Source organism: Montipora foliosa, unplaced genomic scaffold (assembly GCF_036669935.1).
Source record: "Montipora foliosa isolate CH-2021 unplaced genomic scaffold, ASM3666993v2 scaffold_425, whole genome shotgun sequence".
Classification (NCBI taxonomy): domain Eukaryota; kingdom Metazoa; phylum Cnidaria; class Anthozoa; order Scleractinia; family Acroporidae; genus Montipora; species Montipora foliosa.
The window spans coordinates 427,501-437,500 of NW_027179729.1; the positions used below are offsets into that span (position 1 = coordinate 427,501).

Below are 10,000 nucleotides of genomic sequence, written 5' to 3' on the forward strand. Positions count from 1 at the left end.
TAACTTTCATTGTCAAATTTTTTAGTTCATGTACATTGCTAAGTGGAAAATACACGCAATCTGCGTGTAATGGACATAACAATTTTACTCATGACAAATTACACGCAGCCTGCGTGTAATAGTTCGTGTAAATTTTACGCGTGCGCAACGCGCGCGTAACGTGCGCGTATTTTGCGCAAAAATCCGTCATCTTGCACGCATTTTACGCGCGTGTAGGTGCTGCTATTCCTGTGGCCAAAACTGTAACATAACATACTTTATTTAACTAAGGTTAGGGTTAGGGTTAGGGGGTTAGGGGGTTAGGATTGCGGTCTTCCAGTAAAATCCAAACTTGGCTAAGACTAAATGTAGTCTAGCTAAGAAATACAATACAATATTAAATTATACAAACCAATAAGGGTTTATAAAGCTTCCTGAAAAGGGTGAGTCTTCTCAATTCCTTTTGAGGACTGCTAACGACTGAATTTCATGTAAGTGCCCATGCTGAGAGATTATTCCACAATACAGAATATGCAAGAGATTTCATGGTCGTACACTAAAATTGGCTTTTTAGTTTTCGCTTTCAATTGTTACTAACTTACAACACATGTAACTAAACACTGAGTCCATATCTTCGAAGAATCTTGATTTTCTTTGAAGCAATGAGGGCATCAAGTTTTTTAACATGTCTCAGTTGTTCGAAGACGTCCAACACAGCTTGCACGGAATAGCCATAGCTCCTCGTGGTCCTTTAGTGAAAGTGACGTTGATGAAAGTGATTTCAATGGATTTTAATTTTGATAGGAGAACAAAGGAACTTTGTTGTGCAGCTTTTGTCGATCAGAAAATTAATCACGGAATGTATAACAGTTTTTATTTAGATATTCTGAAAGTTGTAAACACATTACAACTTGTTTACGATTTTGGCGAACATGTTTAGGAGCATTACGCTTCATTTTACTCGTGTTTGTATATATTAGGTACAAAATCAAAATAGAAATAGAGCTACATGTATCCCCGTCACTTTGCAGCAGAGAACATTGAAACTTGGTGCTGGCTAATAGGTAACACACTGATGGCTATAAAGAAATTGGTTCCCATGGTAACTCACTCTTTTCCAGTCCACTTCAACATGATTTCAATATTTTTGGTGATCTTTGAGCTACAGTAGAAAAACATTTAACAAGACCACAAACTCAACCTAACGTATTTATATAAATGCCGGATCATGCAGATGAGACACCATTGGCAAGTATCAAAATGGAACACAATGGTGGCCAGCAAAGCCTTTAATATCTGGGAGGTCTGAAACCCAGTAAGTTTCTATGGTAACAAAACTGGTATGCTCATGTTGTAGAGCACATATACTAGAATCATACTGCAAAGAATCAAGCACTTCTGATACAAATTGGCTGAGATATTTTTTTTCATGGTATTTAATCAAAATTTGGTTGAGTTTGGGATGTCATTACTTACAGCTGTAGCTAACTTGCATATTTTAAAAACTTGAATATCTCTGGAACAAAAAGAGATATTTTGGAAATAGTAAATAGCATTCTTTTTTTCATACAGACTGCATGTTTATCTCTTAAAATGGCTTAGATAGAAAAGATGCAAATTTTCGTCATAGTAGCACTTTGAGTTACCCCACTTTTAGAGATCTGCCATTGTGCTGTAGACATCCTCCACATGTCTTCTAAGGGTATGTGTATGGAGTTATTTTTATGTGGCTTCTGGTGAATACATGCAAGTCGTACCTGGTTTACTTCACAGTTTCCAGAAGATGAGCCTTGATGCCTTAGCCAAGAAAATATTTGGTGTTAGAATGGATAAGTCCTGAAGAATTTGATGCAGCAACTGGGAAGCTGCAGAATTCAGCATACCGCAGATTGAATATGCCATGAATGATGCATTGGTTGCAAGTCATATCTTTCTTAGGTTGGTTAACATAAAGACAAGGCACAACAAGGATGAAAGAGGCACGTATGATTCGCTTGGTTTTTGTCCAGTGAACGAGAATCATTTTGAAACTGAAAATGATTGGAATTCTCAAGGTGCTTGCAACAAGTTTGAACACACAGAACAGTCTTCTTGTGTATTGAACAATTGTGATGTGGAGAACAACAAAACAGATTTCACACTGAATCAGTCGGGAGACTGTCCAGAGCATTGCATGCTTGCCTGACCAAGAACCAGCTGTCAAACAACATCTTAGTACTTTTAGGTTAGAATCTTTGAAAAATAAGAATCCCACACAGGAGGGTTTGAATTTTGGAAACATTAGTGATGATAAGTTTATTCGTGACAGATTAGCATTAAAAGAGGCTTTGTTTGGTGATTCTAAAATTTGTTATGAAGCTATAGTAGATCTCAACAAGTTTGAGCCACCTGAGATGGAAGGATACCTTTTCATGGATGAGGTTACCAATTTTCTTAGAGACCCATGCTTTACTCAAAGAGCAGGCTCTCTGTGTCAGGGTGTGGTGGACATTGCATTCAGGGGGGAAAAAAAAGAACTTTTTCTCAAACGATGAGGATGAAAAAGATGAATTTAGTTCTTGTAGTGCAGAGAAGCTGCGAAAGCCTCATAAAAAAGGCACAACGAGAAAAACACCACTGTACATGAACTGCATGCTGGCAGCTCCTGATGGATCCAGACTTTGTACTCTGGATCGCAAGAAGGCAGACTGGTACATTGAGAGAGGAATAGGTATGATGTTCAGTCATTTCTTAGTTTTTAAGTTTAGATTTGGTCTTTATTCAAAACCTTGTGTTTGGAAAGGAAGCTGGCATTGCACACTGTATGATGAAACTGAGCTTGTGTATGATTTCTTCAGACGTCTTTGGTTCTACCGGATCTCTTTATCTCAATGACAAAAAAGACAAATTTTTGAGAATTATTGTTATTGTTACTGTTCATTGTGGGATCCCTGCACCTCCCTTGTTAATGACTGGGACAAGTTCACTTAAACCATGTTTTCATGTACTTCTTCTTCATTCTGCTTGTAGAACTATTAAGCAGACAAGGAATCTAAATTTTATGTTTAAATGTTCATGTGCAATAATTTATTTTATTATTCTACTGTATTAGTTATTGTACAAAAAAAACGCATGAACAACGCACATACAAAATTATTCCATGATATTGTACAGTTAGTTATTTGTACACTTGGTTATTGAACAGTAGAGAATCGGTTTGACTAAGTTTAGTTTGCTGACGTTGCCCTGCATGCCCAAATCTGTCACACGTTCTTGCTTGTTTACAATACATCTGCTAAAAAGTTAGTGCAAAAAAGTTGTATATAAGAAATAGCTCATTAGATGTTTTGGTGTGTAATATTGCTAGTATTTCTATTCATTGTTTGTATTTTGACTCGCCCTAGTTGGCTTGTCAAAATACAGCACAACTCGTAAAAATACTCAGCGGTACTACACACCAAAACATCTACATTTGTAATAAGATATATGTATTATGTAGAGAAAATTTCATTTAATATATTATGAGGTGGAAGCTTGTTGTTTTCTATGGATCATCCACTCAAGAACTTTCATCATCATCATCATCATCATCATCCGCCCTTGTCATCAATGACAACGAAAGTCTTTATAGGCCTTCTCACAACGTTTCCATGTTTGCCATTGCTACGCTTAGCATTTGCAGTTGTTGCCTGTTACTTTTTGGGTGTTGTCATGTCAACACCCAAACGCCCTCTGTTACGTCTTAATCTGCTTCCTCTTGGAGTCCAAATTGTAGCATGGTACATCCACCTATTATCATTCATTCGCCCTAAGAGACTGGCCCATTGCCATTTTAGTCTTGTGAAAGTGGTCAGGAGATCTTGTAGACCCATTTTTTCTCGGATTTCGCTTGCTGTTTTGTGATGTCACCAAGTAACATTGTGTGCTCTTTGTGTTGATCTCAGTTTCAGAGCTATAATTGCCCCTAGTTTTATTTTGATGGGTGGAAACACAATTTGTGACACTGCAAAGTAATAATTTCTACAGGTAACCCAGTAAAAACTGAATCACTGATAGCTTTGTAGTAATAAATTCCCTTTTCCTGATTTCTCTGTTTCTCTCAGCCACCTCACCTTTGGAATACATTTTTTTTTCTTTTTAAACAAAATTAATTTAGAAAAATTCTGGAAAAATGGTGAGGGCAACACAAAAAAATTAAGTATCCCCAGCTTTTTGTTTAAGCTGTTTTAGTTAATTTTGTGGAGTGTGGTGTTTTCAACTTACAATAACTTTAAGTGCCCAAAAATTGGCTTCAAATTTTCCAGACCAGGAGACCCAGTAGATTTACAGCATAGCCATGATTGGATAGGGTTATTATTATAATTATTATTATTATTATTATTATTATTATTATTATTATTCCACCTTCACAGGCTGATCTTTGCCACCATAAAAACCTGAGGATTATGTACGTGTATCAAGTACAGTTCTCGGAATCCTTGCTGTTCCTAATAGTGCAGGCTTTTGTAGGAATGCTGTTTGGAGTGTAATGCCCAGTTTCCAGACCCAGTCGTCTAACTTTCTTGTTACTCCACCTAGGGCGCCAGCAATAGACCAATTTCGATATAATTAATTGTAAGTTCTAAACAAAAGGCATCATCTCGAGGCCTACATGTAGGTATTACCCGAGCACTTTTCAAATTCCACACTCTCGTAATTTCTCTCTTCAGGCCTTGGTATTTTTCAACCTTCTCACCCTCTTTTTCACTGAGTCTGAAATCTCCAGGGATAGTGATGTCAACAATAAAGCAGTTCTTGTCTTCCTCATCGATGATTACAATGCCAGGCCTTCTAGCTTCAATAATGGTCACATTGGACACAGAAATCCCACAAGATCTTGATTCTTCCATTCTCCACTGCACTCTCAGGTGTATGCTCATACCACTTTTTGCTCCACTCTAATCCGTATTTCTCACACAATTCCCAGTGGACTGCCTTCACAACATTGTCATATCTTCCTTTGTATTCCTTCTGAGCTAACTTTTTACACCCGCTCACAACATGATCGACATTCTCAACCTTCTCACCTCATAATCTACACAAGGGGGCTGTACATATGTGATATTTAACAGTTAGACAGGGCTACGGGTCAATAGCCCATGAGGCTAAGCCAAATGGGCTATTGACCCAACTATTCACCCAACTAGTCAGACAGAAAAGGGAATAATATAAATTTAGCAAATGCAAGTTGAAGAAATATGTATTTGGGAATAAAATGAAAGAAAGCATCACGCTTTTCGCTACTCGAGGACTATTACTAATGGTCCTCTAGTAGCGTAGCCAATTAAAATGCAGTATTTGCATTAGTCCACTACATGTAGTTGGGTGATGCTAATCATACATATTCTCCCATATTGTGTACATATTATTATTATTATTATTATTATTATTATTATTATTATTGTGTTAACGATGAAACAACAACAATGATATTAAATGTAAGGAGAAATGTCGGAAAAATGCCGGAAAAATATCCGAGTCCCAGATGGGATTTGAACCCACGACCCTCCGTGATCTAGTCGGATGCTCTAACCACTGAGCTACTGGTAAACAAGGGTCACTTTGTGGGTCTCGACTGGAACCGCATCGCGTGGCTACACAGCCAAGTATTGACTGGCACATTTTGAAACTCACTAACAGCATCACGCTGTCACATTAATGCATATCAAGATGCAGCCAACCAACCTCCAAGGTGAGTGTGTTAACGATGAAACAACAACAATGATATTAAATGTAAGGAGAAATGTAGACTCGGAAAAATATCCGAGTTCCAGATGGGATTTGAACCCACGACCCTCCGTGATCTAGTCGGATGCTCTAACCACTGAGCTACTGGAGACATGGTAAGCAAGGGTCAATTTGTGGGTCTCGACTGGAACCGCATCGCGCGGCTACACAGCCAAGTATTGACTGGCACATTTTGAAACTCACTAACAGCATCGTGCTGTACCATTAATGCATATCAACTTATGATGATGATGATTATTATTATTATTATTATTATTATTATTATTATTATTATTATTATTATTATTGTTATTATTATTATTATTATTATTATTGTTATTATTATTATTATTATTATTATTATGTGTTTCCATCCACAGTGTACAATCACTGATGAATCCCTGTCTGAATGCAACAAGCAGTATCAGCACTCCAGAACTCTTCTTAGGATTCTTACCAATCCTAGCAAGAATGTCTTCCGCACCATGCCCAAAGCCCACATTAATCATCATCATGTAGCCCTCAAAATTCTCCATAATTCTACCCAATGCTCCTATTACAACCAGAGGGACTGTCACTTTCTTCATTTTCCACATGGCCTTCACCTTTACTTCAAGGTCTCGATACTCATTTGTTTTTTCTTCCTCTTTCAGCAGGATGCGACTATCTCCTTGGCAAGCAACGTCAATTCTCTGACACACTCTCCTTTTCTTATCGACCACTACAATATCTGGTCTATTGCAAGGGAGCCAAAGTCCCAAAATATTCACATTCACTCAAGATGGCTGGCAGTTTCATAACTTTTTTGGCATAATCTGCAAAGCGAATCCTCTTGTGTGTTGTCAATTTTGGCCTTAATCACCTTTGTTTTCAGAGATTGACTCTGTGCTGCCATTAAAGGACCTTTGGTCTGCTTCTTTAGGTGGCACTTCTGAAGCCACTTCCAACTTTTCTCACTCGCTGTTTCTTTCATCTCTTTCAGAAATGTCCATGGAGCTTCTTCTCTGTCACCTCCTTGATCCGTTCTTCTGTCTACCTCTTCTTAAACTCATCACAACTTTCCTCCGCAGTATTCATTCTTCATTCCTTTCCATGCTGTAGACAGCAGGCTCTCTCCACTCCCAGCTACATAGCTTGTGAGCCCTATTGTTGTTTGGTCCACACAGACTTCTGTTGACACAAGTCATCTATTTAAAGCACCTCTTTTTCTTGGCAGGTATAATTGTACTATGCTATCCCTTGGATGGAGCGCCCTGTGCGTAGTTAGTGTTTTCCGTGTTCTTTTGTCCAATGATCTCAACTCTTCTCGGGTCCATTCAATAAAACTTGCTGAGTACATATACCTTAGGAGAGAGACAGCCCATGATGTTGATGCCGCCCAGCTTTGATTGTAACAGCTTACGCACTCTTCTGAAGTATTCTTTCATTAGGCTGATCTTCATTTATTTTTGCTGGACCTCATCTGCCTCCAGGAAACCCAAGTATTTATAACTGGCTCCCTCTTCCAGATTCTTGATCTGGCTTGCCATCTGGCAACTTAATTCCCGCGGATTTGACAATCTTTCCTCTATGTACTACCAACTTTGCAAATTTTGTCACCCTAAAGTCCATCTCTATTATCCGCACTGAACACTCGGACAGGATTCACCAGGATTCCAAACTTTTTTTAGACTTTGCATACAGCTTAAGATCATTCATGTAAAGTAGATGGTTCACTTGTTTGCCTTTGAGGTAATATCTGTACTTGGTCTTCCTGAGCAGTAGTCTTAACGGTATCATCGAGGCCACAAACAACAGAGGTGATAGGGAATCTCCGTGGAATATACCCCTCTTGATCTCAATTTCACCTCTCATTGTTGAGGAAGAATACAGCTTGATCCTCCATTTCTCCATGCTGTTGGAAAGAAGCCTCTTCACGACGTTGTCTGCTATCCCAAACATGTCTAGACATTCCTTTATCTAAGAGTGTGGTAGCATGTCGTACGCCTTTTGATAGTCGATCCAAGCCATAAAAAGGTTCTTCTGGCCAGCTAGCATTCTGCATAATTAGCTTGTCTATAAACAGGAGATTGTGGGTCGCTCTAGATCTTTTGCGGGCTCCTTTTTGCACCTCAGGTAAAGGCTTCCAGTCATCTAGGTACCAGTAGGCATCTTCAGCTATAATGCCAGTTAGTAATTTCCACATCAATGGAGGACGTGATGAGCCTGAAGTTGCTAAATACACTACCCAAACTTACTTCCTTGGTGAACAGAGAGTTCTTCCTTTGGTCATCCATAAGGGCACTTTTCCAGTCTCTAAACAAGGGTTGAGTTCAACCAATCTGGCATGAACGCTTTTGAAGTTCTTCAGCAGAATTCCTGGACCAAGTCAGGGTTGGGAGATTTCCAATTAGGAACCTTCTTAAGAATCATCCTAAGCTTGTCCATATTGATTGAGGGTTGTCCAATACACCGACATAATGAGATTCATGGCACTTCACAATAGACATCACAAAGTGTCCCCCAAACTTAATCCTTAAAAAATAGTAACAGTTTTGCGAGACATGAAGAGCGGGACACTTTGTGACACTTTGTGATGTCTATTGTGACGTACCAGGAATCTCATGTCGGTGTATTGGACATAAATGCACACTTACACTGTAAGTGTAACTCCAAATTCTATTCCAGAACTCTCTCCACTCTTCTGGATTGGGATGTACTTGTTTTTAATCTGCTTCATTGTCGAGCTCATAATAGAAACTAATTAAAATTTTTATTATTATTGTTATTACAATTATAATAATTATTATTATTTTAAATAGGACACCTTACAAGCCTGGATCCTTACACAGTTCAGCTAAATTTTGAACTTGCGGGAAGACCAGGCACAGAAGACTATTACTACCTCAATTTCAAAGACAATGTTTGTGTTGTGTGTGGAAGTGATGAAAGTTAAATGAGGAAGAATGTTGTTCCTCATGATTACCGCCGTCACTTTCCACTTGTGATGAAAGATCATCACTCGCATGATATTCTATTGACATGTCCAAAGTGTCACTGCCTGGCTAATCACCATAATGACCAACTCAGAAAGGAACTGGCGATCAAGTATAATGCACCACTGGGTAAGTTCATAGTCTACAATTGATGTAGTATATGGTGACTCCTGCGCGGAATTTCTTTTGGCTTGTTACACAATCTTTTCTCCCCAACAAGCAAGATTTGTTGGAGAGGAAAGGTTGCCTGATGAGCCAAAAGAACCTTTGTGTAGGAGGCTACTGTTGGTCTGCTTAACTTGAATGTAAATTAAGTTTTTCTGTTTGATTAAAAGTAGCTGCTGGGCACATGAGTCATTTTAAATACTTAAAAGTATTTGTTAAAACTTTATTTAGCGAGTTCCAACATTGACATCCACTGTTCGGTAAAGAAGGTAAAATAAGGTCAAGCTGCCTGTGTTCTCAACTGAGTGCATTTAGATGTGCCAGTTCAATCATTGGGCGTTTCATAATGTTAATAAACAAATAAACAAATTCGTTTTCTTTAAAGGAAATGCTGCTGTGTGTCGACTTGTGGAAGATCCGGTTCTAAGGAAAGTGAAGTCAGCTGCAAGAGCTTTAAATTATGCCGGTAAAAAAATACCAGAGGACAGACGCCAGGAACTGTCAATAATTGTGCAGAAATACTTCAATGCACCCGTTTTAACTCAAGAAATCATCATGCAGGCTGCAGCAATGGAAACCTGTAAGGAAAATGCTAATTTTGTGTCACATGGATGTGAAGTGGTGAAAAGAGTTCGTGAAGAAGGGAAACTACTGGAATTTGAAAAGATGTGGAGAAAGCACTTTGTTGATACCATGCACCCAAAGTACCTCCCACCTTTATGGTTGGTGGATCATCGTCACGAAGCTTTGAAAGAAAAATTGGGGGTTGGTAATGACTCTTTGTAATTCCATCTTTAAGCTCTCTTTACGCAATTAATTTTCTCTAAAGGCTGTGATTGTTTTGTTATGTATCAATCAATTCCAAGAGGGCCCATCCTCCCTCTCCCACCAACCCTTGGGCATTTGACCTTTACAAAATTATATGATCAACTCCCCCCCCCCCCATGTTGCCAGTTTACACCATCAAATGCCCCACCACTTTAGTGCCTCACACAAAGCGTGAAATACCCTACCCTCCGTGCAAGAAGCAAGTTTGGCCGTTAATATGAAACGTTTATTATTATTTTTTAATTTTATTTGAACAGTTAACCGTTGATGTTAAACGTGCATCAATAGTCATTTCAGAAAGATTCACC

General features: G+C 38.6%; 1 pseudogene; it reads left to right on the forward strand.

The window, feature by feature from the left end:
* Positions 1-9,650, forward strand: part of LOC137988708 (exonuclease 3'-5' domain-containing protein 2-like) — a 12,558-nt pseudogene extending 2,908 nt beyond the window's left edge.
* The last annotated feature ends 350 nt before the right edge of the window (positions 9,651-10,000 follow it).